Genomic DNA, 10,930 nt, shown 5'->3' on the forward strand with positions numbered 1-10,930 from the left:
AATAACCTAAAACTGTAATTGGATTTTATACATAGATACTGCGAAGTTGCTGAGCATTCCCAACATTTTATGCTTTTATTTAAGATGAACAGCTTTTTTTTTGCTTTTGATTGAGTACAAGTATTCAATGCTTGTTGTACTCAAACACTAGTTTTAAATGCTTTCCACGTTAACCTGTTATATATTTTTAAAAAACAACATGGCTTTTTCCAAGGTGTGGAGGTAAAATTTCCTTTTATCGAGGGTGGAAAGAAGACAATACTTATGGTTGCCAGTTATGATGTTGATGAAAAGTGATAATGGTATTGAAAGAATAAATTCACTCCTTAGATTTATGACATTGTTGTTCTGGATGATCTTCAGTATCTGAAACAGTGCCCTTTGTATTCACATCATACCTTCTATTTATGAAAAAGGATTGATTGCCCTAATCTATGGAAATGCATTTGGGGAAGACTTATCACTGATCGTATAATCCCATAGGAAAGGTGTTAGAGAGGATGTTGAAGAAGTTTACCAGGATCCTGCCTAGGTTAGAAGGCCTTGTCATAAGGAGAAACTGGACAAACTTGGGTTGTTTATTTCTGGAGCAACAGAGGTTGAAGTTTATAAGATTATGAGAGGCACAGGTTTCTTTCTTCCAGGGTTAACATGTGTAGTGTTACAGAGTATGCATTTAAGGCAGGGGTTCCCAACTAGAGAATGGAGCGATATGGACATTTGTAGGCAGGAGTGATTAGTTAGGCATTTAATTACTAGTCTAATAAATTTGGTACAACATCATGGTCCAAATAACATGTTCCTGTGCTATACTGTTTTAATTTTGTCTTTTCCATCCAAATATATGAAAAGCTGTCTTTGCTTCCGCTGTCACTTAAAATTTATGAGAAATCCGATCCGTTATTTACTGTCCATTTCTCCAGATGTACTGTAAGAAAAGAACCAAATGTATATCAGGCTAGGTATTTGCATCAAACGTCTTGGTTTGAAAATAGACACTATGAAGATTAACTGGTTCTCCAAAACCATGCAAAGAGGTTAGGGAAATGCAAGCAGCCAACTCACTAATGAACAAGTTCAGCCTTTGCAATGATTTAAAAACAGAACGCATGAGGCTATATAAGAACCATTACATAAATACTGCCGTTGCTGTGTTTGCAAATGGGAACATTTGTGTCATCCCTTTGATTAAGGAAGTCTACATTCAGGATCATTTTTCATGTTTCAAAAGCAAATGGTTAACTAGCGGTTGTTGCAAAATGATATTGTCAGAACTGCATGAATTACTAAAGAGCCAGGCCCAATTTGGAAATACTTATTTAAAAGTGTTTGCAATAAATTTGGGAAATGTGCACTCCAGCAAAGTGATCTGTTGCAACTTGCAAACATCAATCATGCACAACTGTAAAGATTGGATACATTTATAATCTGAGAAGCATGTTAACCCTCTTCCTACCATATATATTTTCAAGCATGAAGCATTATATTTTTGTCATTGATTCAAAATATTATCCCTAATTTGCTAAGGTCATTGGAAAATTGCTATAGCAGTTAAGTTACTGAGCAAGTAACGCTGAGGCGTGGATTAATGGTTCATACGCAGGAGTTCAAAACACACCACACCAGAAAGGGGTACAGAATTTAAATTTCAGATGACAAAATATCGCAATTCCTCAATTTATGATAGCTTAAATTAGGATTTTTCACTCTTGATTCTATGGGGTTCATGTCTTTGATGTACGAAGCAATGCCCACAAAATGCTGGAGTAAATCGGCAGGTCAGTTGATATTTTGGGCTGAGACCCTTCTTCAGGACTGAAAAGAAAGGGTCTCAGCCTGAAACATCCACTATTTATTCATTTCCATAGATACTGCCTGACCTGCTGAGTTCCTCTAGCATTTTCCTGTATGCTGCTTTGGATTCCCAGCATCTACAGACTGTCTTACGTATTTGATTTATGAAGCTATTTTATGCTCAGAGGAAAAGTGTGCCTCTTTCCTGCAGCAAGAATACATCACACCAAAGTGCTCACAAAGCCCACAATACATCAAGTGAAGGGCTCACCTGAAATGTTGACTGTCCATTTTCCACCACAGCTACTGCCCAACCTGCTGAGTTCCTCCAGCAGTTTGTTTTTGCTTCAGATTTCAGCATCTGCAGTCTATTGTACCCCAACTTCAAAGTTCATTCTCTTTCTTTCTTCACAAATACTGCCTTTTCTGTTGAGCATCTGCAGTAATTTCTGGCATTACTTTAGTCTCCACCATCTGCAGGGTTTTGTTTTTGCTGATAGTATTTTATTGCCACTTGATTAGGTAGACAAGGACTCAGTTCAAAATGGGTTGCTAAAGACAGAATCTACAAGAGGGCAATACTCCCTCAGTATTGAGAAGAAAGTACGGCTCTCTCCCCACAAACCTTTGCATATTCCTGACTGCAAATGACTTACCAGCATAAGACCTCCATTTTAGCCTCATGATAACAGGTTCTTCTTTCTATGCTCCTCTGTCCAATGGTGACTATTAAATGCCATTTCATTCTGCTTTACAATTGCAATTCAAGTTAATTAAGATATAAACACAGAGTAAAATTTGAAAAAAAAAGCTTGCCTATGCTACTTTGAAGGAAGTTGGCCAGTCCATTTAAATAAATGTGGTAGCTATTGGTCAGTCTGTCAGTGGAGAGGAAGGTGAGATATTCCAGCACACATTCTGTGTTTGCTTCTTGGGCATTACAAATTTCTGATTGGCTTAATTTCACAAAATAAAATCCATCTTATTAAAATAAACTTACCTGATCTTATATACCATAAAAGTAATATAAAATAGAAAGCTCAAATGTTTAGCTTCATTAGTTCATTAACCATGTATTAAAGATGTTGATGTAGGGGAAGTCCCAAGTAAACTTCATGTAAATATACAGTGGATTCCAGTTAATTGGAACACCTTGGGACCAATGTTTGCCCCAATTAAGCGGGTGCTGCAGTTAGCCAAAGTTTCATGAAAATAGTTAAAAAGTTATAAAATAGAAAAACTGCCATTTAACTGAATATAAATTAAGTATTTAAATAAAATACAGAACAAATTAGAGCACTAGCAAGACTACTATAGTACTATAAAATTGTGTATTCATAATAGCTATTGATGGAGGAATTGATCCAGTGTATGCTGCCATGTTCTTTTGATTGATTGTAAATGAACAAAATCAGCACAGACACCTAGTGCAGCTAATTGCCTTCATACAGTAACAATGATTGCATCTGCAATTCTTTGTTTTCATTGTAACATTCAAGATGATTCCCGATACCTTCAAATTCTTAGTTCTTAACTTGTCGAAGTAGCAAAATCACTTTCATTTTCACTCGTAGCCATTTCTGGCATTTCCAAATCTAAATGCTGTGAGCAAAACAGTTCTGAAAAGTCTTGCTGTATATTTCCCGTCAGCTATCAGTGACAAAAATCACTGCTTTTTGAACACAAGCACATGCAACTGATGCTACTTAAGCATGGTGTAGTGTCTAACGGCCACACAAAATGTATATGACTAATGCTAGTTAGCAACTGTTTGGCAACGGTCTCCTGCCCCAATTAATCAGCATAATGTCCCAAATAAAGAAAGGAAATCCCGATTAGTTTTTGATTTTTGTCTATAAGAGTTGTCTCAAATAAGCAGCTACCCTGATTAATTGAAGGCCTGATTAACTGGAGTCCACTGAATTCGATAAACACAATTGCTCGCCATATATAAATAGCATGCAATCCAGTTTTGCAGATATTTTTCTGGTACTATTTCTTCAGTAACAGGCCAAAGGGATAATATTTATAAGCAAGGAACTTTTATAATTTTTAAATAGAGTTCCACTTAAAGTTGCGTCATGACTCTGTGGCCGAGTAGGGTGCCTGGTTTGAAACATGCAATAAATTTGGCATCTCAGGCCCAGGCATTGATTGCTAAGAGAAGCTCTTTGGTATCTGTGGAACTGAGGAGGGTCAGAGCTGGGGCAATGAACCATTCAGGGTCACATGAACATTGCCTCTTCAGCACAATGCCACCTTTTCATGAGCTGCCCGTCTCTCTGTATGGCCTGATAATTATATTTGACAATATTCATTAGCGAGGCTTGTACAGACAGCAACGCACCAGCATTCCAAGAGCAAAGTACACAATCTCCAACAATGCTTCATGCACATTTCAGCTCGCTCTTTGACAAAAAGTAACGAAGTGGATACATTAGTCCCATCATAAACATTACAACCTGCTCTCATTGCTGGAGCAATTTGCTTCAGATACTTTCGAGCCGGCATGGGAGCCATTGTTTGACACCAACACAACCAGTCAATACCAGTCACAGAGCAAATCATCAAGCACATTGGAAAAGCACTTCTAATTAGGAAGCAAGGAGCAATGGCAGACCCATTTGTGGAAGGAGGCATCAGGCCAAAAGCGTCCATCTAATCTGAGGTTATATAAACCCATGTCCCATCCACCTCAGGGTCCTCTATGAGAATATTTAATGTCAGAATCAGAATCAGATTTTATATCACTGGCATATGTTGTAAAACTTGTTGGTCTGCGGCAGCAGTACATTGTAATACATAATGACAAAAATTATAAATTACAGTAAGAAATAGATTTAAAAGAATTAAATTAAATAAGTAGTGGAAGAAAAGGGAAAAAGTACTGTGTGTTTATTGTCCGTTCTGAAGTCTGATGGCAGAGGGGGAAGAAGTTGTTCCTGAAATATTGGGTGTGTGTCTTCAGGCTCCTGTACCTCCTCTTTGATGGTAGCAATAAGTAGAGGGCATATCCTGGGTGATGGGGGTCCTTAATGATGGATGACATCTTTTTGAGGGATTGGCTCTTGAAGGTGTCCAGGATGCTGGGAAGCCTTGTGCCCATGATGGAGTTGGCAGAGTTTACAACTGTCTGCAGCTTTTTCTGATCCTGTGCAGTGGCCTGTCCATACCAGACGGTGAAGTAACTAGCTAGAATGCTCCCCAAGGTACTTCTGAACTCCCAGATTCAAATTCAGGTTTATTTATCACATATACAGTACACGGAACGTGAGATGTTTCTTTTGTGTTAACAGCTGCATCTGAGTATGTTCAGAGGGAAGCCTGCAAATGTTGCTACACCTTCTGATACCAACGTAGCTTGTCCGCAATGCTTGGTAGAACAACATAGAACACAACAAGCAACGAGACAGCAACAGCAAAAACAAGCTCCTTTCCTGCCTCCCAGCCAACCTCCTACACACACGGAGAGTCCTCCAACTGCGGGACAGGCACTTGATCTCCATTCCCTGTTCTCCAGGCTTCTGCCTTCAACTTCTGGATGACTGATTGACCTTAGGGCTCCAATATTCTGCACTGATGAACCAGTGACAAGTTGCCATCAGACCGGCCCTTGTGCCTCATGCTCACATGGACTTCTGATCCTGGGATCCACTGACCTGGCACAGTACAATATCCATGGATGTCCTTCATCACCCGTCCACGTTGCGGGCCTTTGAGCGCAGAGCGGAGACCGAACATCCAATGTCCTAATCCTGTGTTCACGTTGCAGGCCTTTGAGCATGGAGTGCAGGCTAGACTCTGGATGTCCTCATCTAATGTCCACCCAGAAAGTTTTCTTGTCTCATCGTGAGTGAAATGTTGATCACTTCCACACTCATTTCAAACCATTCTGAAACCATTCATACTTGTCATTCACAAGTACTATATTTTATAACTGCTCCGTAGAGCTCCGATATTTAATCTTCGTGTTTTCATTACACTGATCTATGAACTTCTGTTATGCTGATCTATATACTTTTGTGATTCTGATCTACATAAATCTGCTGTGCTGATCTTGTAACTCTGCTCTGCTGACCCATGCAAGTGTCACGCTGATCTAAGTACTATATTACACTGATCTACGTACTTCCATTCCACTGATCGATATAACTCTGCAACACTGATATATGTAACCCTGTTACACTGACCCATGTAGCACTGTCACTCTGATCTAAGTACTATATTACACTAATCCATACATTTTCATTTTACTGATATATCTAACTACATGTATATTTCACTGAACTCAGTAATTCCTTCCACAGACTATGACTGAGATGTTGAAGTTTTTGCTTTTTTCCTGATTGCTTCACTGTTTTTCTTTGATGACAGCATAATTAATGACAGATTATTAGCATACTTCAGAAGATGTGGTTACTGTTGCTTAAAGCAGAGGGTGGAAAAAATGGTGTTAATCTATTACTCCTCCCCTTTAATATTTTGCTTTCTTTTTCTCCAGAGATTAGTTTCTGATCATTCATTAAACCCCAATAGGACTTCTTGTTTAATTAGCTGGAATGACACTAATATACTCATATTGTCATGTACTCTAATGGAGAGCACCAGCATTTTCTTTGTGAAATGTTCAAGGAGGAATGGTTGAAATGGGATAAAAGAAAAGAATGGAGAATGAAATGGTAAAAGCACATTTGTAATGTATTTCCAGTAGTAGAAGGATGGCACACAGCTGCTTCAAGAAGTACAGCTGTCTCGCACCTTCAGTCACGTGTGTTCAATCGGACACCCGATGATATCCGTGTGAGTTTGCACATTCTCCGTTTGACTGTGTGGTTTTCCTCTTTGTGCTCCAGATCCCTCCCGAGAACCTTGCAGGTATATTAACTCAAAGTTTGCCACAAGCAGAGGAAGGTGAATCAGGTGGAGTTATTGAGAATGTGAGAGAGATTAAGTTACAGCGAAATTAACGGAAGAGCAGGACTGATGGTAATGCTAAAATTCAAGTTCATTGTCATAGGCATGACAGCTGAATAATCTCCGATCATAAAGGAACGTACAATACAGTATAAGGCATACATTTGAATCACCCAATATTCAGCGTTCTGACAGAAGAAAGTAAGAAAAAATGTAATTGTTTCTCAGGTTCCTTTATACAAGTTTTCCTTCTGTTGCCTTATTGATGCCTGCAATCATATTTGTATTGGCTGCTAGTCATACCAAAGCTTCCTGTTGTAGCCTGACAAAATTGTTAGCAACACAAGTATCAGCTGTTTTCTTAATTAGCTGGGACCTTAAGACCAGAAGGCATGTGAGCAAATTAGGCTACTCATTGCACTGAGTCCACTCTGTCATTTGATCATAGCTGATTTATTTCCCTTATAATCCCAATCTCCTGCCTTCTCCCTATAACCTTGCTAATAAAGAACCTATAAACCTCCACTTTAAATGTACCCCGTGGCTTGGCTTCCACAACTGTCCGTGACAATGAAGTCCACAGATTCACCATCCTCTGGCTCAAGAAATTCCTCGTCATCACTGTTCTAAAGGATCGTCCTTATGTTCTGAGGCTGTCCCTCTGGTGCAAGCCTCCTCACCATTGGAAACATCCTTTCTGGGCCCTCTTTATTTAGGCCTTTTAATATTCAGTCAGTTTCAACAAGATCCCCTTTCATTCTTCTAAATTCCAGTGAGAGCAGACCTAGAGCCATCAAATGCCCCTCCTGCATTAATCCTTTCATTCCCAGGATCATTCTCATGAACCTCCTTTGGACCCTCTCCAATGGCAGCACATCCATTCTTAGACATGGATCCCAGAAATATGCAATGGCTCCTCCATATCAGATGGTGATGCAACCAGTTAGAACGCTCTTCACAATGCATCAGTAGAAATTTGCCAGAATATCGGCTCTTTTTAATATATTGTAATGTTTACAATCACATGTCAAAGGTCTAGGTGGGAGGTGTACTCTGATCTCTTTATTTACTCTAAATTAGATAAATTAGATTCATTGTCTGAGATGTAAGATATCTAGTCAAACAGTTTTTGACGATTCAAAACTTGCAAAACACATAGGATTCACGCAAGCTCTTTCTTTTCCAACATCCGGGTTAAGTTTTCTAGTTAGTTTAATGAATAAAAGCTTTAGAGGAGGCACCAGGACATTTGGTAACCAGGATAGGAAAGTAAAACACTGCCTAGTAAACTAGAGTCCAAATGGGGTATAAGGCAAAAGGAGAACAAATTTACTAGCACTATATATTTCATGACAAAATACTCAATGGATTGAAAAACATTTGGATTATTCATTCACAAATATAATGAGAGGTACCAGAGTTACAATAAACTGCTGCGAAATCACATCTGGAGTAGAGAACTTCAAGTAAGAAAATACATACAGTACGTCTAGAAATCTGATCATTTAACATTTTTATACATTACGCTGTCTAATTTCTACGTACAATGAAACATTATTGCTGAGCAAGGGTTAACTGCCTGGATCACAAAGTTGGCAATTTTGTTCCTGGTGCTCTCTGTGTTTGATGTGATGCAATGCTGTCACCTCGGACCTACACAATCGAATCCAACAACCTGCATCAAATATGTGGAGCAAACATGAGGAAATCTGGAGATGTTGGAAATTCAAACAACACACACAAAATGCTGGTGGAACACAGCAGGCCAAGCAACATCTATAAGCAGAAGAGCTGTCGATGTTTCGGGCCGAGACCCTTCGTCAGGACTAACCGAAAGGAAAGATAGTAAGAGATTTGAAAGTAGTGGGGGGAGGGGGAACTGCGAAATGATAGGAGAAGACCGGAGGGGGTGGAATGAAGCTAGGAGCTGGAAAGGTGATTGGCGAAAGTGATACAGAGCTGGAGAAGGGAAAGGATCATGGGACGGGAGGCCTCAGGAGAAAGAAGGGGGGGGGGGGGAAGCACCAGAGGGAGATGGAGAACAGGCAAACAACTAAATATGTCAGGGATGGGGTAAGAAGGGGAGGAGGGACATTAACGGAAATTAGAGAAGTCAATGTTCATGCCATCAAGTTGGAGGCTACCCAGCCGGTATATAAGGTGCTGTTCCTCCAACCTGAGTTTGGATTCATTTTGACAGTAGAGGAGGCCATGGATAGACATATCAGAATGGGAATGGGATGTGGAATTAAAATGTGTGGCCACTGGGAGATCCTGCTTTCTCTGGCGGACCGAGCGTAGGTGTTCAGCGAAACGGTCTCCCAGTCTGCGTTGGGTCTCACCAATATATAAAAGGCCACACCGGGAGCACCGGACGCAGTATACCACACCAGCCGACTCACAGGTGAAGTGTCGCCTCACCTGGAAGGACTGTCTGGGGCCCTGAATGGTGGCGAGGGAGGAAGTGTAAGGGCAGGTGTAGCACTTGTTCCGCTTACAAGGATAAGTGCCAGGAGGGAGATCGGTGGGAAGGGATGGGGGGGACGAGTGGACAAGGGAGTCGCGTAGGGAGCGATCCCTACGGAAAACAGAAAGAGAGGGGGAGGGAAAGATGTGCTTGGTAGTGGGATCCCTTTGGATGTGGCTTAAATGTTACGGAGAATTATACATTGGACCTGGAGGCTGATGGGGTGGTAGGTGAGGACAAGGGAAACCCTATCCCGAGTGGGGTGGCGGGCGGATGGGGTGAGGGCAGATGTGCGGGAAATGGGAGAGATGCGTTTGAGAGCAGAGTTGATGGTGGAAGAAGGGAAGCCCTTCTGTTTAAAAAAGGAATACATCTCCTTCGTCCTGGAATGAAAAGCCTCATCCTGGGAGCAGACTGTCAAAATGAATCCAAACTCAGGTTGGAGGAACAACACCTTATATACCGGCTGGGTAGCCTCCAACCTGATGTCATGAACATTAACTTCTCTAACTTCCGTTAATGCCCCTCCTCCCCTTCTTACCCCATCCCTGACAGATCTAGTTGTTTGCCTGATCTCCATCTCCCTCTGGTGCTTTCCCCCCCACTTCTTTCTTTCTCCCGAGGCCTCCCGTCCCATGATCCTTTCCCTTCTCCAGCTCGGTATCACTTTCACCAATCACCTTTCCAGCTCTTAGCTTTATCCCACCCCCTCCGGTCTTTTCCTATCATTTTGCATTTCCCCCTCCCCCCACTACTTTCAAATCTCTTACTATCTTTCCTTTCAGTTAGTCCTGACGAAGGGTCTCGGCCCGAAACGTCGACAGTGCTTCTCCTTATAGATGCTGCCTGGCCTGCTGTGTTCCACCAGCATTTTGTGTGTGTTGTTCAAATATGTGGATACCGTTTCCATAATTTTCAATCATGTACGCATGGTCCATTCACATAAAGGCATGCTTTCACAGTGCCTAACAAGCTCCATCAACATGACTTAAAAGGGACCTCTCCACGCAAAGTAAGACAGACAGACAAACTTTATTGATCCCAAGGGAAATTGGGTTTTGTTACAGCCGCAGCAACCAAGAATAGAGTAGAAATATAGCAATATAAAACCATAAATAATTAAATAATAATAAGTTAATCATGCCAAGTGGAAATAAGTCCAGGACCAGCCTATTGGCTCAGGGTGTCTGACACTCTGAGGGAGGATTTGTAAAGTTTGACGGCCACGGGCAGGAATGACTTCCTATGACGCTCAGTGTTACATCTCGGTGGAATGAGTCTCTGGCTGAATGTACTCCTGTGCCTAACCAGTACATTATAGAGTGGATGGGAGTCATTGTCCAAGATGGCATGCAACTTGGACAGCATCCTCTTTTTAGACACCACCTAAGTAACTTAGGTAGGTCCCTTTAAGTACTCTGGTCCTTGTTTTATACCCTGACTCAGTGTTCACACAACAATCAATCACCTCCACAGGTTGCAGATTTTACCCTCCAGTTTGACCATCCCCAGTTACTAACTTGTGATCAAAGCTTCCTATCTTGACCATTCTTACTCAACCTACCATCCCAGAATTGCTCCTCACCCCATCCTTCCAATTAGCACTTGCACCAGGCTCTCATCCAACCTTCCCATCCAGATCCTTCTCCATACCTCCAGCTTCTTCTGCCTAACTCCAGCCACTTCCCCCTGCCAGCCCCCCGTAGATCTTGGCTTATCTAATTTTTTTGTGTGAAGTTGATTGTACAGTGAAGA

Source organism: Hemitrygon akajei, chromosome 17 (assembly GCF_048418815.1).
Source record: "Hemitrygon akajei chromosome 17, sHemAka1.3, whole genome shotgun sequence".
Taxonomy (NCBI): domain Eukaryota; kingdom Metazoa; phylum Chordata; class Chondrichthyes; order Myliobatiformes; family Dasyatidae; genus Hemitrygon; species Hemitrygon akajei.